General features: G+C 42.2%; 1 pseudogene; it reads left to right on the top strand.

Annotated features, from left to right (window-relative positions):
* The window catches only part of LOC140694622 (melanocortin-2 receptor accessory protein 2-like), a 72,163-nt pseudogene that overhangs the window by 44,253 nt on the left and 12,929 nt on the right, over positions 1–14,981 (top strand).

Genomic DNA, 14,981 nt, shown 5'->3' with positions numbered 1-14,981 from the left:
CAAAATAAGACCTCAGTAACTCTCTCTTGAATGAATGATTATATGATTGTTGGATGATGCTTGAGAGTCCTTGTGATGATGTCTTTTTCTCAGCCTTTCCCCTCTTCTTAACTATGCCCTTTCTCTTCCTTTCCTCCAGCCTGGTTTTCAGCCTGCCTGTGGCATTGATTTTCCCTGTCTGTAGACTCTTCCTTTCACTGGTACATGATAATGTTACATGGGGGCTGTGGAAACTTGCTAGATATCAAGAAAGAGCAAATCCATTGCATGCTAGTATTTTTAGACTGTGGTATTTTTTATCGATTGAAATTAAATGAGTCACACCACCGGAGCCCTCCCGTGAGCTCTTTTCGCCTTCCTACAGGTGATACTGCTCTTGTTGCTGCATGTGCCCTGCCCCCAGCCTTGGTTTTGGAATTGAGAAAGTCACCCTCAGTGGAGCCCTCTCTTTAAAAGATGAAGAGAACATTTGCTCCTTCTCCCTCGTTGGGGACTTGGATGAGATGAGGTACCAGATAAAGAATGGAGCCCCTCCTCATTCTGACCCCTGCTCTTTCCATTCCTTTCTCCAGGGGAAAAGAGTACAATTGAACAGTATAAAGATTGATTGTGAGCTAATGAGATAGACAAGACAACCGAACATTAATTAAATATCCTTTCATGCCGGAAACAAATGAATTATACACACAAAAAGCACATAAATCACGGTAGTACTGTGGTTACAAACATGGGTCCGAGTTCGAGTCCTGCTCTGGAGTGACCAGCCCTGTGAGTTGGAGAACTGGTAGGTCGGCTTAGCCTCTCCTGGACTTGTTTTCTGTCCTGCAGAGACGGGGCTCGCTAGGCGTCCCTCCCCCGTAGAGGTGCTGAGGGGTGTAAATGATGCGCGTGGGCAGCCCGAGCACAGCTGCTCGTTCCTCATAAGTGCAGGATAGAATGGATTTGCGGAGACGGCTTTATGACCGCCCCGTGTAGACTCTCAGTGCTCCAAAGGGATGCCTTGTGGTTTGGAGGTGGGATTCCCACTTCTGTAAATACCCAAGGATTGTGTTATTTGGCCCTGCTTATTTGAATGTATTCTTTAGTAAGTACATATTGTAGATATATTTTTCAAGCATGCATGCTTTTTTCTTTTATTATTTATATTTCTACCCTCTCGTCTCTTGGTGTGACATTTCATGGAATCCAAGAAACAGTCCTAAGCTACCTGCCTCTTCACACTTCTCCATGGTGGTTTTCTTCCCAGACTAGAAGAGGGTTTTGCATAGGAAATTTTCTTTGTTCCCCTTTTCTTGGAGTCTCTCTGTCTGTCTGCCCATCTCTCACCTGTCCATCTGTCCATTTCTCTACCCACTCGTTCTTCTGACTTGTTCCAAGAAGCATTTCAGGCAGCTTAGAGAAGAACAGATACCAAATAAACAGGTGAGAAAATAGGGCCAAGTTCAGACAGTGAGGCTAGGAGGCGAGCCTGTTTGAGGGTTGCAGATGTGAGACACACACCTCTGCCCTGTCATTTATAAGATGGACAGCAAGAGTGTGCCCGAGGCTCCCACCAGACACAGGGTAACAGAGTTTATGGGAAATGCTCACTGGCTGTGAAATAAATAAGTGGCTTAGGAGAAGCCCAGTCTTTCCTGCTACTAAGGCTTAGGAGAATATTTTGACTGTCTTCCAAAATCAGAGTATTTCATCGTTTCTTTTGTCAGAGTTCTATGTATAGTTGGTTACATTCTATATCTGGAAATTTCTCCAAAACTGCTTCCCACGTGAGTCCCATGGCTCAGGAATGGGGTGGTTCTGCTCATTGACCGGGGTTGGCCAGAAACAGAAAATGACAGCCTCAAAGGAGCCTGTGATTTCTCAGTTATGTTTTGTCAGTGCTGTACATTTCAGAGAATGCTTTCACAGTTTCTCTCCATCTGAGGCGGCAGTGTGCTCTTACCAGCATCAGGAGCTCAGGGCCACGGGATGGTGGGTGCTGACTGCACTGCCGTCAAGACAGCTAAGGTAGTCACTGCAGGCGTGGTGCTTTTACGTAGTGCATTTCATGTTCTTTAATAGAAGGCTTCAACAGGGAGTTAATTGAGTTAATTAACATTTAATAAATATGATGCTGTTTTAAAAGACAGTTATAGGCAGAATATAAGCTGTGTAGACTTTAAAAACGGTTTCATTTCTGAAATTTCAGTAGGGAAGGTTCACAGTTTATCTTATTTATGCCTCTCTTATAAAGTAACAAAGAAACAAGACAGAAAAAGCAGAGGATGATTTCTGTTCTTCGTCTCGGCTTGCAGGTGCCCCTACCTCCAGTGGCATCCATCCAGACACCAGCAGTGACACTGGCCGTGCTCAGAACTGCCTCAGCCCTGAAGACACAACTGACAAATAGAAGGGGACCGCGTCCTGTTACAGCAGGTGCTCTCCCTTTGTGGGTCCTTACGTAACTGCGCGGTGTTATTCAGGATCGCCCGTTCCACATTGTGCGACGCTACTGCGGTGTCTCCTAGTTACTTGTTTCTGTAAGTACTCGTGTATTTTCTCCAATGTGTGGTACTAGACATCTAAAAATGCTTTTTTTCAGATGAAAAACAATGTGTTTTTAATATAATAAGTCTGAAAAAAGGGGTAAGAGAGGCTATCCTGGTCCCACTACTCGGAGATAATAATTAACACTTTAACGTCTATTTTTGTCCTTTTCGTCAGTGTGTATCACCTCTGTCATAAAAACCAGCGAGCACTCTGTGCCTGTTTACTGTGTGGAGAACTCCATTTTCCATTCGGCTTTTTATATTTTTTCTGCAATATTCTATCTCCCCTGGCATGATTTTTAATGACCAGTATAGAATTCTGTCTTGTGGAGGCATCGTCCATTTTACTTCAGACTAAAATAAACTTTTAAATTCCAAGTATACTTTACTGAAATACTGAAAAGAGAACCGTGGTGGTACCGAAAGTCCCCTACCTCCCTTCCCCTTATTTCCTGAAGGTAAAAGCTGTTGACAATGTGTATATATTTCATGACCTTTATGCCTAGGACATATATATATACACATACATACATATGTACATACATACACGTATATGAGAAATCTATATATATGTGTGTGTTTATATGCTTTATTGAAAATTAAGGCCATACTATATGTTTTCTACAGCTCACTTTATTCACTCAGGGGTATATCATAGACGTCCTCCCACTCCAGATTCACCCGGTCCTTTCAGATACAGTGGAAGGGGTCTTCTGATGTGCAGGTGTGGTCTCTTTTGGAAGGACACCTTTGGTGAGAGAGTGCTGTGGACAAGGCCCTGGACCATGCCGAAACACCGGCCCCCTCAGAGCCCACAGCTCGCCGTGATTTACTGCATAATTTTCTTGATGGTGGACGCTTAAGTTTTCTCCATTTTCCACTGTCAGTAATGATGTTTGACTGGCATCCTTCTTGTACAAACATTCCTGTAATCTTGTATGAGTATTCCTTTAGTTAAGGCTTCCTGAAATTTAGTCCCTGGATGTGACATTTACATTCATCACAGGCTCCTTTCAAGAGACTCTAGAAATTCCTTCTCCAGTGGGGAATGAATAGATGTAGAATAATTTCTGTAACCAGTTCTATATCGCTGGATATGATTTCACTTCAGCTTTTCTTCCCAGCATTGTAAAAAGTGCTGTGTAAATGCCCTGATGAATACATCTTTTTGAACTGATTTTTTTTCTAAACGAAACGATTCCTTGAAGCTGAGTTGAGTCTGTGTGTACACACGTTTTTCAGTGTTTATATATCCATTGACATGTCGTCCTCCAAAATGTCGCTCAAAATTTGTTCTCTCACAGATGGATACTAGCTAGAATATCTTTTATAAATATTTGCCAATATGATGAGCAAAAGTGCTTTTTCATTGTTTTAGCTTGCATTTGATGACCAGTGAGGTATTCAGTATTTTTCACTCATTAGCCATCTGACTTTTTAAAAGTGAATGATCCCTTTTGTCCGTTGCACACAGTTAAGTGAGGGAGCTTCTTGTTGCTTTGTGACAGCTCTTTGTATGTCATGAACATTAACCCCTTGTCTTCATCAACATGTATCACAGAGCTTTTTCTTGTCATTTCTTGCCTTTCATTTTGTTCAGTAGGTTTATTTTTGTTGTGGCCCAACATATTCTTAAGGTATTAAATGTCTTCCTTTTGGGTTTTAACTTTGGTATTATTCTTAGAAATACTTTCTTATAATGGTACAAATCTCTTCTGCAGGTTTTTAAATCTCTAAGATGGAGATGATAATGGTAATTGTTCTAGTGAAGAGAAGTTGAAGTAATATGAGCAAAGGGTTGTATTGGCTCTTATTAGTACTTTCTAATATTTACATCACTATCTGTAATTTTTCTTGTGGTCATTATGACAGGAATAGAATTTGTTCTTTGCAGGGGATTCTCTGATTGTCCCAGAACAATTATTGAATTCATACTTTGCTCTTTGATTTGAAATCCCACGTGTACAAAATACTTATGAACACTAGAGTCTCTTTTTGAGCTCATGGTATATTTCTGTAAATCTTTCTTTCTTATTCCAGCTCTATATCTTACATATTGTAAAAATTTATTTAATATCTGACAGTGCAATGTTTTTTCATTCTTTTCTTCCATCCCAAAATTTTTGGCTAGTATTATGACTTTATTATTCCTGAAGAATTCTAAAATAATTTGCTCAAGTTAAAAAAAAAACAGGTAAGAGTTTTCATGGGATTTTTTAGTAAGTTTTGAATTATCTTTAGGGGAACTTACGTCTTTACAAAACTGCTTTCCTCCATGCAATATGTTGATGTCCATACATTCACTCCTCTTAATTTACCCCTCAGTACAGTCCTGTAGTTTTCTCCATGTAGAACATGGGCATTAATTTTGAGTTTATTCAAGATTATTGTTGAGGATTTTGTTAATTTTTTAAGGGAGAATTTTTTGGTATTACATTTTTTAACTGTTTAAACTGACACCTAGGAAGGCAGATTCGGTTTGTAAATACTCACTTTGTAACTTGTCATTTAAAATTGTAATTATTAAGTACTTGTTCCAGAATGCTTTCTTTTCTGTTTTTAAAAGTTTGTTTCCAAGATTATCAAAATGGTCATAGCTAAGTAGTACACGTGGGGAGACAGATGGAGAGAGGTAGTGTGGTTCATGTACAAACTGTGAGCAGTTTCATGGCTGCCTTTAGGCTGGAGAAGCCACAGAAGAGTCCAGGAAAGACCAGGGATAGCTTTGTATGCACTTGAAAGCCAGCTTTCCTGCCTTTATGGAGAAGCCTGGTGCGCGTGGCAGGTAGATGATCAAGGTCCGATGGAGGTCATTGGCTGGACACAGCACTGTGTCTGTGAGAAGTGGAGACCAGTGCCATGGGAAATGCTTGGTGCCAGGAACACTGCAGGGAAGCTGGGTAGCCTATGCGTTAAGGATTTTCCAGTCCTGAGAGTTGGAAGTTCAGACTCTGCATTCAGATCTGAGTTTGAATTCATCCTCTCTTGTTTACTGGTCCTCAGACTTTTGCCAAGTTATATACCCTCTTTGAACTCCTGTTTTCTTGTCTCTCAAAATAGGAGAATTACGGCCTGCTGCTAGAGTGTTTGATCAGGGTAAATGATTTGTGTCTGTAACATGCCACGTACAGTCACAAGCTCAGTGAGAAATGGGCTGTCGCCTCTTCTTCTGCAACTCAGTGCTTGACAAGGCATGGGAGAAAGCCAGTCCCTAATTTGTGTGTGATGCAAGAAGGAACAAAATTAATGTCTTGCCTATCCCTAGCAGTATTCTTACTCCTTAGCTTCATTTACTTCTTTCCTCCTTTCCTTTCTCCTTTCCCCTCCTCCACCAAAAGAGCCTGAGACTCTCTGAGAACACTAGATTCAAATCACTTTAAAGGTTGTCTCATCCTCATGAAATGATACTAACATAAAAAAAAATCTTTACACATCCCAGAATTCATTGTATTTGATTTACACACACACGCGTGCACGCACACACACGCACACACACACACAATCAGGGTACCTCCCACTTGCTGAGGGAGGAGGACCACTTTTTCTGAGTTTTCATTCAGTGAGCGTGAGAACAAAGTCTCTTATGTAGACATTCACCCGGCTTCGTGCATGGTGTTTTCAATTGGATTTCTGCTTTGTGGCCATAGACATATTCTCCTAATAGAACACAGTAAGTGAAGACATAGACATTTTGCTGAGATATTGGTGTCATCATATTTGAGTTGGAATGGGCTTGAGACAGCAGAGTCATAACTTTTTATGGGTGAGAATCCATTAAAGTGTAACTTGGACAAAGACCTGGGTCTTCTGCCATCGTGTCCAAGCAGATGAAGAGGCAAATGGTTGTGGGATGGCAGGGATCCTTCTTGCTTGGGTTCCAGGGTCTTGCTAGTTTTCATTGCTCAGCTGCCTTTAGTTTATATCCATGTGGCCTCTCATGGGAAGGTCACTCTGTCCTTATAGACTGAGTTTCTAATCAGCAAAAAGCTCTGGATCCACTCATATTTCTCAGAGTTTTTCTGCTGACCTGCTGACACTTTATATAAATGAGACCTAAGAAACTACCGGATATAAAATCCTTACTGTTATCACTTGCCCTCGATTTCCATAGGAATGGGGTGCTGTCTCAGGCTGTCTAAGGCTATATTTGAACAATGATAGGGTGTTAGGCTGTGCTACTGGACCCTCCACAGTCGAATGGGATTTCCACCTTAGTTTTTAGAATCAGGCAGACGCTTTCAAATCTTGCCTTTACCAGTTACTAGCTTTGTGACCTTGGGGAAGAAACTGCACTTATTTGTGTCCAATTTTCTTTATATGTAAATAGGTTCAGTATTTATTTTAATGTTTTTGTTATAGAATTGAATGAGCTAATTCCCTCATTTATACCTAAAATACTGATCGTGTGGTTCAATGGTGGTGCCTTGGTAGTTGATTACTAAGGAACTCGGCAGTGAGAATAGGGGTGGGGGACCCCTGGATCATAGAGCTTATATTACAGGATATGCTTGTAAAAGACTGGATGTGCAGTGGATTTTTAGTAAATAGCCATTCCTTTCCTAATCCTCATTGATTGTTTATAAATCTTTATACTAATATATGAGCAATTTTTATTGCAATTTAAATATCTTTGTAGTATTTAATATATGTAGCTATAACAAAAATACGTGAAATAAAATGATTTGATTTTTTTCAATAAGCAAAACAAAAAAATAGAAAAGAAAAACAGTTTTGAAAGAGTAGAAATAATTTTATTTCCATGGAATCAATTCCCAAGATAGGTTTTTTGGTTCTGTTGTTAAACAGCAAATAAAATTGATAGGTTGTGACATAATGGAAATGAGGAAACAGTGGAGACATACTACCTCCAATACAGTCATTTTGTTATCAAGTCCCATCTCGTTCTGCTTACTGCATGACAGGCCAATAAATCGGGAGATGAGCTGTTGGAGCAAGGAATAGTGACTTTATTTGAAAAGCTGGCAGACCCAGAAGATGGCATACTGATATCCTGGGGAACCCTCTTCCCCAAGTCAGAATTCCGGCTCCTTTTATACTAAAAAGAGGCGGTGGTGTGGTTGGTTGTTGCAAACTTCTTGCTGTACGAATTGTTTGTCCTTGGAATCCTTTGTTCTTGCAGCTGTCCATGTGGATCAAAACATGGTGCCCCTGAAAAACCTCCAAAAAAAACACAAAGTTTATTCTCTGTTTTACAACTTCTCATCCCTATTTAAGTGCAGAAGAGCTAACAGTCTTAAAGATCAGAGCCCGGAGAATAGGCTCTCCTGGATATTTCAGGCTAAAGGCAACTTTCTTTTACAAAAGGTGCAGAGCTAGCAAGTCTGAGCCTAGAAAACAGGGCACACGGTTAAAGCCCAAGGAACACTTCTAACATGGAGTCAAATTTGTTCTTTTCTATTACAATTTCTTTTTCCACCTCATAAATAATTTTAGTAAGAAACATGAACAATTTTTTTATTTTTGGTTCTTAATAACGGATAAGTGGGCCAACTACATTTTTGTGATCAGGGATGCTGTTCGGGCCTTGGGGTCACAGCAAACTCTTGTTGGGGGTGGTCAAACCTGAAACATGTCTGATGCCCTGTAAGTGTTGGTGAGGGTCCCTCTAACCAGGGGCTGCCTTCAGGAACCAGCATATGGGCATTGACCTCTGGAGACCTCTTTTTCAGCTGCAGGAAATTTTTTCAGATACTGTGATTGAAAAATCATTCCAGCTGGGGATAATTAGGGAATAAAGGAAGAGGAAAAGGGCTTGGTGTAGAGTAGAAGAGAGGGACAGAAGATCAGAGAGCCTGGGGAATAGGCAGCTGGGCCTCAGGAAAGAGAGGAGTAGAGGTGGGGAGGGGCACGACCCTGGAACCAGCTCCTGCACCGTCCCCGCACCCAAGCCACACAGCTTTTAATTGGCCCAGGATGCTCTCCTGTCTGGATGTCACCCTGGGCAGAACCATGAGAATCGAATGTAAGGGGTGGGCAGCACTCACATAGGGGTCACTGAGGACTTTGATCAAGTCCACAGTGCCTTTTCTGGTCATGTGTCTTCCCTTGCCCTTTATCTTAGGATCTGAAAAGCAGGAGCAAGGAACTCAGGGAGAGATCCAGGAAGACATCTGACTGTGTAAGAGACGACAGTCACAGCGACACGGGGAACGAAGACACTTGCAGCAAAGTAAAATAACTTCACAACTATTGCATCAGAGCTGCAGGTGTGAGAGAGCCTAAGCCTGTCTCAGAGTGCAGGGGACAAACGAAAAGGAATGATAAAATTACCACTGACCATTGAAATTTTATTAAATAGCCTGCTCCTGTTAATTGTATCAATTGATTATGTGTAGGTGTATTTCTGTGAGCATTTATATGTTCAAACAACCCCACCAGCCCCTCTTGCCCACATCGGGGATGGGCTTTCTCAAGCACAGTGCCCCACCTGCTTGGGTGGGCCACACTGCGGGTCCTCGCCTGGGGCCGGGCTGCTGCTGGGCATTGAGTCCCCGAGGCCCGGCCTGTGAGACACGGCCCCAAAGCTCTTGACTGAGGGCCTCCTTTTCCTCCTGCAGTGTAAGAATGCTGGTGACTCAGTTAGAAGCATGCTTCGAAGCTGTCCGTGTCCTTGCCATCCAGAAGCAGAGCCTGGAAGCTTCCAAATTTCTCCAGAATGTGGTTTACTTTCACCTTCGACAGGTGAGTGTATGTCCACTTACAAGTGGAGGAATTACTGCAGTTTTTCTGAAACTTACTCACCACTAGTCCATCTGATTTTCCTGTGCTAGGATTCAGTATGACATGCTAAAAATTCTGGAGTCAGATCTTGAATCCCTGATGAAGAGGATTATTTATTTTATTTCTTTATATGATAGTATTTTACTTTCAAAATTCAGAGTTTTCTGTTCTTTGAGGAATTTTTTCGGGGGTTGGAGAAACAACTTTGCTCTTACCATCTTTGTGACCTGTTTCTATATGCCTCTCACATGTCTTGTCACTTGTGAGGCAGTTCCATTTGTGACCCTGTGTGGGTTGTTCATGTTATAAAATATAAAGCCTGTAAAAGTACAGTCCCTCTTACTTCAAAGATATTCCACAAATACTACTTAAATCTGGGTATGGTTTTAAGAATACAGAATCATTAGAACATGTACTTGCAGGTTGCTAGTGCAAAATCCCCAAATCAATAGTCTAGCTCAACATCTAAAATCTTTCTTATCTTCCTTGGATGTGTGTACATAAGTGAAGCAGTTTGCCAAGAAGTCAAGACCAGGTTTAGAAAACAGGCTGGTGTAGCTCAGCAGGTCCTCAGAAGCTGATGCTCTGCCAGAGGGCGGGGCCGAGGGGGGAGGGCGTGTCCTGCCCTCCCTGAGCTGACAGTTTCATGGTAAAGACCTTCACCAGGTGAAGAACTGGGAGTTTCTTCTAAGAAGAGTGGGTTTGAAAAGAGTCCTAAAAGCACGGGAGTGACACAATCCCATTTGTCTCAAGTAGGGGAGAGCGGCTGTGGGGCCACTTGGGAGACTCGTGAGTCCAGGTGGGCAGTGTTGGTGGCTTCCCCTTGAGCTGTGGGACGGTCAGTGGGTAAAAGTGAACAGAATGAAGACATGTTTAGATGGTTAAAAGGAAAGGATGAATGCTGTCTGTGAAGGTAGGATGGAGTAAGGCCCAGGTTTCTGTGTGGATTAATGAGGTAAATGATTGTCATGCTGTGCTCTGAGGAGGGAAACTGCAGAGGGAGTTCCGGGGGGGAACTAAAGAGTTCAGCTCTGGGTAAAGTGAAAGGCTGTTCGATGTGTGGTCTGGGAGCTCTGGTGAGAGCCAGTAGTGTGTAGGGGGAGAGGAGAGAGACTTTCAAATCATTTTGTCTTGTGAACATACAAATAAGTATGAGTAATGACAGACTTAACACCTCTATATTCTGGATTTAAAGCCCTGTAAACTTTTGCTATATTGACTGCAGAGGTTCTTAATTTTTTTTAATAGAAATAAAATAAATGGAAACTAAATAGTGTATTTAATGAACATCTAAGAGTTGATGTTTGTCCTTGTATGTATTTTGATACCTCATCTGTTTATAAACATAATCTACAAAAAGTTAGCTTGCTTAGCATAAGAGTTAAAAAGAGGGACGGGGCACACAATGTTGGGGGTTGAGGCTGATCTTCTCGGGCAAATTTTGTAGGCTTTCTGTGCCTTAGTTGCATCTTCTGTGACTGCCCCCGGGCCCCTCATCACAGCTGATTTCCTAGACTAGATGTTGGGAGGGAGGCTGCTGAAAGGAGTAAGAAGTGGCAACTGTTAGGGATACTGAAGAGAGAGACAAAAACAGATTAAGCCGATAAACTGAGTACAAATACCCTCAAAAGAGAAAGAATCCTGCAGTGTTTTGAGCCCCTTAGCATAAGGGAAACAAGATCAAGTGGACCCAAACTGTTGAGAATGTGAGTATTGTGGGTGGGAGGGTGTCATCAGAAAATGGTTGAGAAAAGGGCTTTTGGTTTCCCTTGACGTTTCCAGTAAGGATGGGACGCAGAAGCGAAAGCCCCCCCGCTTCACAGCGGAAGCTGCTGTTTTGTGCGAAACTGACCAAAGTTTGGAAACCAGTCATCAGTGGTGCTGGCAAATGAAGAGACTTCTGGATTGGGTGGGGCACTTGCTGTGACTTCCAGGTGACCTGCTGGCTGGGGGCTGTGAGGCGGACAGTAGGTTTGCAGGGTGGCCCGGGCATGATCCCTGGCTCTAAGGCTGCTGGTCTGATTAGCAGACCTTGGCACCCACAGTCCTAATGGGGCAGCTCGTGATGTGGCCTGGGACACCTGCCATGCTGAGGGGGAGAAGAGGGCTCCCCTGAGTTGGTGTCCCTGCGGAGAGTGGAAACATCCTCCTGCAGGGGAGGAAGATCCTCTGTACAGGTGGCCGAATGCATAGGCAAGACCAGCCTGAGCACGGAGGGTTTGGGGAGCTGGAAGTCATACAGTGGCCCGAACAGCCTTGTTCCTGAGAGACTGGAGGGAAAAGATGCTGAAAAAGGCAGGCTAGTGTCTGACCCTGTGGTGGGTTATGAGTGACAGGAAAGGACTGGTCAGGCAGGCACAAGAGAACCCTGTGGGCGTCCCAACTGGGGCATCTCGCTGGAGGGAGTAGCAGAGTTATAGACTTTTCAACTTATTAGCTGTGTGACTTTGAGCAATATCACCCCACTTCTCTCTATATATATCTTGATGTGTAAAGTGACAGAGTGACCAGCTCGTGTCATCAGAAGGCTTAGTTTAGCTCTGATCCTCTGTGTCCAGTCCTGTCAGTGCTGCCCTGCAAGGTTCTGCAGCGGCTGCACTTACCCTGAGATGGGAGGGTGTAGAGGGACATTGTAGCACACGAGGACAGGAAGGGACTGCTTTAAAAGCAGACATGTAGCCTGCTGAAGCTGCAGACCTGCAGGCAGTTTGGTTGATGGTCGTGGAGAGGACTTTGGAGGCCTTAGCGTCGCCTTAAGACTTGTTTTCCCTTGGGGACCGGATTTGCCTTTGCAGAATAATATTGAAGATTTGGGCTTCTGGCAAAGCTGTTTTCAGAGATGGGTATATACGTAACATATCGTATAAAACAAAATGATTTATTTAACTTGTGGGACTTTGCAGCTGTTGGGAACAGCTCTGTTGGCCTGGTCTCCACGGAGGACACTAGGGGTCAGCAGAGCGTGCGGGAGGGCAGGCAGCCCGCAGTGCTGCTGCGGGGGGTTCTCCCCAGTAGGGCGCTCTGCTGAGTTGACTCTTCTCTGAGTTTGGATGCCAGATGAGCAGACAGCAAAGTAATGAGTTCTGGTGGGATTGTATAATGACAGGTAGAAAGAGGAACCCGTAGTTTTTGGGACTAGAACACGCTTCTGGTTCCTGAACCCGTGTGTTCCATGACAGAATTGATGAGTTTTGTCTATTCTGGGATTTGATTGAAATAAACGTTCAGCCTAAAAGTTAAGAGTTATGTTTTATTTGGCGGGAAGCCTCGAGCCGGGATGACAGCCTCTCAGATCACTCTGAGGGACTACTCCCAAGGTGTATGGGAGGATCTAGGATATATAGGAGCTTTACAACAAAGACCAGGTAGTTGGAACAATAAAACATTGCTTGTTATCTAAAGAAAGCCAGGTGTCTCAGGCTCAAGAATTTAGTGCTTTTCTATGTATGGGAGGAAGCAAACATTTTGGTCATTGAATTTCTTCCTTCGACAAGCACCTAGCTATCTAGGGCCAGTGTCCTGTCGTTTCTTATTCTGAGTCCGCTCAGAGGGCACCACTGTGAGTGGCTAAGAGGTTGGGCTGCAGGCATGTCCTCGCTGGAGGGTGGCAGCAGCCGCTGATGACTTGGTTTCAGCATTCTTTGTTTACTGACATGGTTGCAGTATTGTCATTCACATTGTAGTACTTTCATTCACAGTGCTCCCCCTTGGTCCTAAATTCGACCAATATTTTGAGAGACATTTCATGGCCTATTTTGTCCCACGGTGCTAGGATGGCTCATTCCTAGTTCAGGTGAAGAATCTTCTGAACTGCCATTCAAGGTGTTAGGTGTTTTTATCAGGCCCTGTTCATACTAAAGGTTCTCTGGATCTCCTGTCTTACTAGTGTATTATGATCCAGGAAATGTTCGCCCTTCGTTGGTCATTCCCATACCTAGAATCACACTATAACAATTATTTTATGCAGGGCTATAAATTTTATCTATTTCTTCAAGATGTTTAGCCATCATCAATCTTGTAGGCCTAGTTACACATAGGGAAATGTAAGAGACAACAATTTTATAAAATAGACAGGATATAAGTAATACAGCTAGTAACGTTAATAAAGTCATGAGTAAGAATTTAATAGCCGAGAAGTTATATTTTTGGGTTAAAATTTTTCTTGTGTTACTAATTGAGTTTGAGTTACCTTATGAGAAATTTCATATTTATGGGCAGGGTCAGAGCAGGTATTATTTGGCCAGGTGAGGTCACCCACCTTGTAAGATCAACAGTGGCCTAAAGAGAACTATAATTTCCTTTTTAGAATAACGTTTCTGAGGGCTATCTAGTTAGAGCCCTTTGAGTAGGGAAACCCACCAAAGTAACACAGAAGTACTAGACATAGGTAATTTACCATAAACTTAACAATAGGTGTAGTTCATAATCAAAGGTAGGAGAAATTATCAAAGTAATTGGTATACAGGCATGGTCCGTTGTCTTGGGTCAGCTGTCTACGTCAGAAGTCGTCTTCTTCTCATCCTGGCCTGGTAGCTTTTACTCCATTTGGGCATTATTTTAAGGTGAGCAGTGCTCTATAGGCCAGTGCACTGTAGGGTCTGTTTCTGATAGGAAATGAATCTGAAAGTCCATTTCCTTCAGCCTTGGTTTGTATGGTCTAGTTAAGAGTACTTGATAAAGGGTCCTTCCATTCAGGATGGAGACAGTTTTTTAAGTCATGCCTGTTCCAGTATGTATAATCCCCTGGCTGCAGGTCATGGGGCATTGGAACTTTACCCAAGGATAGATTACTGAGCTTCAGAAACAAACCTAGAGTATCCTTTTCATAATTCAATTAAACTTTACAACAATGTGACATAACAGCAAGGAATGATCTGGGAAGTGCCTTAGTAAATATAGACCTCAATTAACAAAACTAGAATTTAATATCCTCTAAAATATAATCTTTTTTCTCTCTAAAGTTACCCTCATTTTTCTCAAATATAGCCAAATGAAGATTAACTTTTTTACAAGTTAAGTCTGATTATTTGATCATATAGGCTTTTTTAAATTGGCTGTGTTGGAACTTTTAATAAGGAGTCTCAGGGTAGAATGTTAATAAGATTTCCTAAGGCCAAGAAAGCCACGTCAAGGGCTTGTCATGGGTTTCTGCCTTACAGACTTAGGTAAATCCTTTTCTCTTTAAAATCCTTAAAATACCTTGAGATTCCTATATCTGTTAGGGGATGATCTTCCTCATTTGTCTGATAGAGCCACTGGGGACCTAAGAGTTTTTAGTCTCTTGAGGGATCAGATAGAGAGAAAAGATAACTGTTCCAAGTCGGATTACATAGGTATAATTTATCAAATTGCTGTGAATCATAACTAGCTTAAGGAGAATAGTTTCTTTATGTCTGTGAAACAGGTAAAAAGCCAGGAGTATTTCAGACAAAATCAAAAATTATAACCATATTCACCAGTTTACTCAGTCCCATGTAATTAATTCATTTAATCAGAGTTTTCATTAGACCTTTAAAATTTCATACCCAGTTTAGTTCAGTGTTATAGTTTGAAATTTATTAGAAATCAGTAAATTTCCTTGAAGAGAAAGCATTTTGCAAAACCATCAGAAGAAAACAATTAACTGTCTATAATGACAAAAGATTTAAAATCATGGTTAAACACAGTTACACTATAATCAATAAAGAAACCTGATCACTACAACCAGAATTA

The sequence above is a fragment of the Vicugna pacos genome, unplaced genomic scaffold (assembly GCF_048564905.1).
Source record: "Vicugna pacos unplaced genomic scaffold, VicPac4 scaffold_66, whole genome shotgun sequence".
NCBI lineage: Eukaryota > Metazoa > Chordata > Mammalia > Artiodactyla > Camelidae > Vicugna > Vicugna pacos.
Note: the sequence above shows the minus strand (reverse complement) of the source record. Positions and strands in the feature narration are given on the sequence as shown.